A 7,431-nucleotide genomic window follows, 5' to 3' on the forward strand; every position below is an offset into this window, starting at 1 on the left:
GGATCTCTGTGAGTTCGAGACCAGCCTGGTCTACAAGAGCTAGTTCCAGGACAGGCTCCAAGACCACAGAGAAACCCTGTCTTGAAAAACAAAAAACAACAACAACAAAAAAAATTGCCTCAAAAGTGAACCTCCACTGTGTGAATTAAACTTTGATCTGAAGCCTGCTATAAAAAAAAAAAAAATGAGCTGGTGGTGGTAGCCTTAATCCCAGCACTTAGCACTTGGGAAGCAGAACTCTGTGAATTCGAGGCCAGCCTGGTCTACAGAAAGAGGTCCAGGACAGCCAGGGCTACACAGAGGAAACACTGTCTCAAGAGGGAGCCAGTCCAATGGGATCAGTAAGTTCCAGGTTCCAGCGAGAAAATCTCAGACAACAAGATAGCTGGCTCTGGAGGACAACCGAGGATGACCTCTGGCTTCTGCACACATTTACACATATGTGCACCGGAACACATGACTTCCTGTGCTTGTACACAGAAAGTTCGCTACAGCAAAGTTGGCATGGCTACCTGTATTACATTGTAAATGAAAATAAAGACAATATGAGAATTACTTTAGGAAAAAAATACTCTATTTTCAAATATATATATATAAAATGCTTCAAATGGACAAAAAATTTTAATGACAGTATAAAAACACTATTTAGTTTCACTTACTACATTCTTTAAATGCTTAAGAAAGCAACTTCGAGTCTTGAGTAGGACACCTTAAAAGAGATTAAACTGCCTGGCAGTGGTGGCACATGCCTTTAATCTCAGCACTTGGGAGGCAGAGGATTGGTTTATAGAGTGAGTCCCAAAACATCCAGAGCTTCACAAGGAAACCTGTCTCGAAAAACCAGTAATAATAATGATAATAATAATAAACAAGTTTGAAAAAGAATCAGAGGACTTTATGGCTTGAGGAAATCAAGCAGAGACTTATCCTCAATTTTGGTACTTTATAAAAGGACCGGTACTACTGATTGAAGCATTACAGATGCGGATTTAACATTTTTTTAAAGGAAAGAGGTTAACAAAATAGTGGTCCTCTTACAAACCAACCTTCCTAGCACCGGCTGTCTTTTCACTAGGTGGGTAGGATAACCCAGTTCTTCCAACTTCTGCCAACTCTCCATCACCTCACTTTCTTTCTCGAAAATTATTTTTGAGGAATGTATTTTGCACAAGACACAAGACCCATAAGATTTGCTATCACTTAAATTTAAAAATTAATTCTAACCGTTTTTACTGTAAAATAATAACTTTAAAAATATCTCTTTCACACACACACACACCCACACAAACACACATGAGTAACTTTTCTGGCTCGTGATTTGCCCCACTTGTGGATTAAGGAAAGGTTTTGTCACTGTGGCAGGCAATCTGGAAGCCGTACAGCTATGCAGACCCTCGTCCGGTTGTTTAGGCTCCAGAAGTAATAACGATCAATTAAGTCTGAATATTTGTCAGAAACCTGTTTAATTGACCATAGCTACTTCTGGAGGCTTCGGATGCATCTGGTTTCTTGCTCTCCACCGGGAACTGCGGGTAGATGACAGCTTAGCAGGGACCGACCAGCCTGACCCAAGGCCGCCACAGGAGCCTAGACGTCGCTTGCAAACCACGGTACACTCCTGCGAGAGCCCTCAGGACCTGACCTTGGGCAACCGCAAAGACGGAAGCTCCAGCACGGACACCGACGCGGGGCGGCTACACTCAAACACCCCGGGTCCGTGCGGTCCTCAGCACTCACCTTCCGGCCCTCCCTCCAAAGCGCTCCCTCCGCTGCCGGCCTCGGACTGCGGGGAAGGCCGCACCACAGCGCCACCTATGCCCCGGAGGCCGCAGAGCAGGAGCCCGGGCCGACCCGGTCCTCTTCAGGAGCCCAGGCACAGGAACTCCTGAGCAGGGGGCAGTTTGCTTTCTTGGGGGTTTCGTTTCGTGGATAGATGAGATAGATGATAGATAGATGATAGATAGATGATAGATAGATAGATAGATAGATAGATAGATAGATAGATAGATAGATAGATAGATAGATAGATAGATAGATGGATGGATAGATAGATGGATGATGGGTGGGTGGATGGACGGATGGGTGGATGAATAAATAGATATTTAATTTTTAAATATTTTTGTGTATAGAGATAGAAAGGAAGAAAGAAAGAAAGAAAGAAAGAAAGAGAGAAAGAAAGAGAGAAATCCACATTTAATGGATGTGGAACGTGTATGGCTTAATAGAGAACCAGATCACAAGAGCCACTGAGGCCGAAAGGCAAAGCGTTACTCAGGGTAGAACTGCTTGGTGTTCCCAAGAGCAGGAAAGACAGCAGCACCGAAAAGGAGTCTGGGGTTTTATAAGATGCTTTCTGTTGGGAGGGGGTGTGGTGGGCTTGCGTTAAGGGACAAGGGATTGGAGTTATGGCACAGAGATGAAAGCATTTAGCAGATCAGAAGTCTTAAGAAATAATCGAAACCATGGCTAAGATCATGCAAAGTATCTTAGCAGTTTCACATCTGATGCATCCTTTATTTGAGGACAGCATATTAAACGGACATTGAAATAGCTGGATAACTTACTGTGCCCACACCATGGCATTGGCCAGGTGTTGCAGCCCTCTGAAATGATGCACCTTCTTCCTTGGAGAAAATATGTGCTGTTTAAAGGAAGAACCAGCCGTGCATGTGTGGTGCTTTTCAGCTGATAATGCTGAGGCATGGGGCAGACCCTAACATTTGGGGCCTCATCTGGGATCTAGGTATCCACTGGCTTGATTCTATAGCTCTGGCAACCTTGGCAATCTCTGGTGGTGAGTACTAAAGATTTGAAGTCTGTAATGCCTTTTTTCTGAGGACCCAAGAAAGGAGAAACTGGATGTAGTATTACTTCTAGGGTCATAGGGAGATGAGAGACTTCTCAACCCCTTATCTGGCCTCCGGGCTCCCATGTTGGAAGTGTCTGAGGCATCAAGTTTCTGAGACTTAGCAGAAGAAGCAGTTGTTCTAGTGGCTCTGAGTGGAGACAGCACTACAGAAGACAGATTTCAATGAATCAGCTCAATTTTATTCCAGAGTATAAGGAATATCTAAGATTGGGGGGCCTGAGGACAAACCCTAATTTGCATTAAATGCCATGCTCTTATCACAAGGCTTGTTATGGTGCAGTAGGGTCCTATAACAGAACTCCTAGCCCAAGTCCTCTTAGCAGGAATCTGTGTCAATGGTCAAGCTAAAGATGAATCCAGACGCCTGATTTAGAAGCAGCTTTCAGATAAGGTCAGCCCTCCAGGCTCAGGAACATTGTTCAGATAAGGGCATGTAGAGAACAGGAAGCCTTGCTGGGAAGGGAGAGAGTTTCCATATTACTGAGTTTAGAGAAAGCTGCCAAGCTATGTCAGACTGTTAGGAAAGTCGACCTAGGGAAAGGCATGACTCATTCTTTCATAGTGACCCCCAAAAGCCCTTGTCCCCTCCTGGGACAAGACTTGATGCACAAATTGAGAACTAAGATCATCCTCAAAGATGATACATAAACACAGACTTTCTTGGAAGAGAGTCCCAACTCTGTAATCTTTCTTACTCTTATCCTGGAGAAATAATACCTCCTTAATTCACCAGGAGAGGGAGCCAAGAGACGCCCCTATTAAAGAAGCTTCAATTAAAGTTCCCACTGGTATGGGCAGACGATAACCCACCCTGATTAGCTCAGCACTTAACTCCAATCATAGGCAGCTGAAGCCAGGAGCAGCACCTGGCTGGGTTAAACAATACCCGATGTCATCTGAGGCACACAGAGGCATCAGGACTCACATTACTTTAGGGAGGTGGAAGTTCTGGTCCCCTGCCAATTTCCCTGGAACACTCCATTCCCCCCAAAACCAATGATTTCAGGTCCATCCAGAACCTGAGGGAGGCAAACAAATTTGTCGAGGACATATACCCCATGGTGTTAAACCCTTACACTTTGCTTAGCCTATTAGCCCCAGCCAAAAAAAAAAAAAAAAAAAAAAAAGCCTTGGACCTGAAGGATGCTTTTTTTTCAGTATCCCTTTGGTCAAACAGAGCCAGCCCTTGTTACCTTCAAATGAACCAACCTAGATACTGGGTCCCATGGCCAGTTGACCTAGAATTGACTACCACAAGGATTTAAGAACTCAACAATCCTCTTTGATGAGACCTTCCATGAAGACCTGGACGAGTACTGTCTCAGAGATCTCCAGGTCACACCTCTGTAGTGTGGATGACTTGCTGGTAGTGGGTGAAGATGAAGCTTTCTGTCAAGAGGCCACTGAAGGACTATTGCAGACCCTACAAAGTCTGGGATACCAAGTGTCAGCCAGAATGACTCAGTTTTGAACCAGGGCAGCTACCTACCTACCTGGGATTCAAACTCCACAAAGGTAAAAGGGCTTTGTCTGCCTCCTGCAAACCAGTTGTCTTGGGGCTCCTGACTCCCCTCACCAAGAGACAGGTGTGGGAATTTCTGGGAAAGGTGGGGTATTGCTCTGTGAGAGAGATTTCTCTCCAGGCAGTCTCCAGCTGGCAGCCTAATATAGACTCTCAATTTAGACTTTGGTTGTGCTGAGTGGTCTCTGGTTTTTTGATTGATTGTTTTTTCTTACCCCAAAACAAAGACAATGTTTCAATTATTAGCAACTATGCCCCCAAATGAAAGGGCACCCACATTTGCAAAGGAAACCACTAAAGCTTAAGTCACAATTGACCCTCACACATCGATAGAGGGAGATTTCAATACCCCGCTCTCGCCAAAGGATAGGTCATTCAAACAAAAGCTAAACAGAGAAATGTTGGAGCTAACAGATGTTACAAATGAAATTGAGACAACAGGTTATCTACAGAACATCTCACCCAAACACAAAAGAATATACTGATTGACCATCTTGAATCCATCTTAGGGTAAAAAGCTGTTCTGTTATAAGGTCAGAAGAAGTTGTTTTTATTTGTTACAAAATTCAAGTTTGACTCACACATACTCTACCTTGATAAAATGGTGTTCTGCCAAAGAATCTTGAGATTTCTGTTTCTGGAATGGGGCTAGACTCACAGGTACTCAAGCCTGATAAGATAAGGCCTTCTGTCAAGGAAACTCGCCAAGACGATCTGTCACGTAATCTAGTCTGCACTTTACATCTGTAAAATTTGATTGGGAAATCCTTATGTTACAAAATCCCAAGTTTATACTTTTTCTGTATAAAAGAAGCCTGAAAAGTTCACCCATACTGTGCTCCCAAATCCTGTTTTGAAGAGTTAGTCCTACGTTTCGTAAGTAAAGCTTGCCTAATGGACTTTAATTTGGCAGGTAGTTCTTGTTCTTGCCTCATTAAGATTAGCATTTGGAGGCCCCAAAGACAGTGAAAGAAGTCAAAATATCACTATTTGCAGATAATATAATAGCATACATAACTAATCCCAAAAATCCTAACAGGGAACTCCTACAGCTGATACACACCGTCAGCAAAATGGCCGGATACAAGATGAACTAAAAAAAATATCAGTAGCCCCCTATATACAAATGACACATTGATCAAGAAAGAAATTAGGGAAACAACACCCTTCATAATAGCCACAAATAATGTAAAGTATCTTGGGTTAACTCTAACCAAGCAAGTGAAAGATTTGTATGATAAGAACTTCAAGTCTTTGAAGAAAGAAATTGAAGAAGTAAGAAGATGGAAAGATCTCCTATTCTCATGGATCAGTAGGATTGATGTAGTAAAACTAGCTGTCCTTCCGAAAGAAATCCGCAGATTCAACATAGTCCCCGTCAAAATTCCAACACAATTCTTTATAGACTTTGAAGGGATAATACTCACCTTCATACAGAAAAACAAAAAACCCAGACTGGCACAAACAATCCTGAACAATAAAAGAACTTCCATAGGTATCACCATCCCTGATTTCAAGCTGATTTGATTACTACAAAGCCATAGTAATCAAACCCACATATTATTGGTATAAAAACAGACACATTGATCAATGGGATCAAATCAAAGACTGAGACATAAATTTACACATCTATGGACCCTTGGTTTTTAGAGGAGAAGCCAGAGAAACACAATGAAATAAAAAAAAATTTCAACAAATGTGCTAGTCTAACTGGATGTCTACATGTAAAAGAATGCAAATAGATCCGCATCTACACCCAGCACAAAAGTCAAATCCAAGTAAACCAAAGACCTCAACGTAAAACCATATACACTGAGCCTGCTGTAAAACAAGGTGGAGAATAGATTTGCGTGCATTGTCACGGAAGACAACTTCCCTAGCAGAACACCAATAGCATGGACACTAAGACCAACAATGAATAAATGAGACCTCATGAAACTGTAAAACAAAGGACACTTCAACCTACAATTTGTCCTGCCTTCAAGATGTGCTGATACAATGGAAGCACAGAACTTGAGGGAGTGGCCATCCAATGACTGGTCTAACTTGAAGCCCGGGCCACAAGAGGGAGCCCATGCCTAACACTGCCTGGAAGACCAGGAACCAGTGACTAGATAGGTCACAGACCTAGGATAGAACCATTCTGCTATACTCATAGATCAGTGCCTAGTCCAATCATCACCAGAGAAGTTTCACCCAGCAACTGATGAAAGTAAATGCAGAGACCCACAGGCAAACATTGGGCAGATCTCAAGAAACCCCATGGAAGAGGGGGAGGAAGGATTATAGGTGTCAGAGGAGTCAAGGAAAATAGGAAAACATGGCCCACAGAAACCACTAAGCAGTTCTCATAGGGGTTCACAGAGACTGAAGTGAAAATCATGGAGCCTGTATGAGTCTGACCTAGGTCCTATGCATATATGTTATGGTTGTTAGCTTGGTCTTCTTGTGAGAACTCCTAACAGTGGGGGTGGGGGAGGTGTCTCTAACTGTTTTGCTTCCTCTTGGGACCCTCTTCTTCCTACTGGGTTGCCTCATCCAGCCTTGATGTGAGGGTTTGTGCCTAGTCTTTCTGTGACTGGAGTCCCACGCTTTTCTGAAGAGAAATGGGGGAGAGTGAATCTAGGGGAGAGGAGACGTGAGGGGATGAAACCAAGAGGAGAAGAGGAAGAGGAAACTGAGGTCCGGATTATTACATGAGAGAAGAATAAATTTTAAAAGGAAAGAAAGAGAGAAAGAAAGAAGGAAGGAGGGAAGGAAGGAAGAAAGGAAGGAGAGAAGGAAGGAAGGAGGGTGTCTGGGTCAGTCCAACAAAAGGCCAAGATATTTTGTGACTGGTGATCAAGATGATTGAAAGAAGGTGTCTTTGAGGTCTAGGAGAGAAAAATGACAGGTCCCTGAAGAGATGATAGAAAGGAAAGCATAGGTCTTAGGTACTGAGGGGCAGAGAAGAATCACTGCAAGGTTAATAAGTTGGATATTCTGACCCAAGCAGTAGGTTAAGGTTTTTTTGTTTTTTTTTGTTTTTTTTTTTTTTTTT

At 43.0% G+C, this 7,431-nt stretch overlaps 1 protein-coding gene across 3 annotated transcripts in view; it reads right to left on the reverse strand.

Moving 5' to 3' along the window:
• Positions 1-1,768, reverse strand: part of Smim8 (small integral membrane protein 8) — a 5,294-nt gene extending 3,526 nt beyond the window's left edge. Inside the window, exon 1 of one of the 3 annotated variants that reach the window (XM_005361971.2) lies at positions 1,738-1,768. The gene's annotated coding sequence lies outside the window, so the exon portion shown is untranslated. Of the gene's footprint in view, positions 1-1,458 lie in introns of all 3 variants that reach the window. The other 2 variants (XM_005361972.1, XM_026786714.1) reach the window with 2 other exon arrangements.
• Between the last annotated feature and the right edge of the window lie 5,663 nt (positions 1,769-7,431).

The sequence above is a fragment of the Microtus ochrogaster genome, linkage group LG5, assembly GCF_000317375.1.
Source record: "Microtus ochrogaster isolate Prairie Vole_2 linkage group LG5, MicOch1.0, whole genome shotgun sequence".
NCBI lineage: Eukaryota > Metazoa > Chordata > Mammalia > Rodentia > Cricetidae > Microtus > Microtus ochrogaster.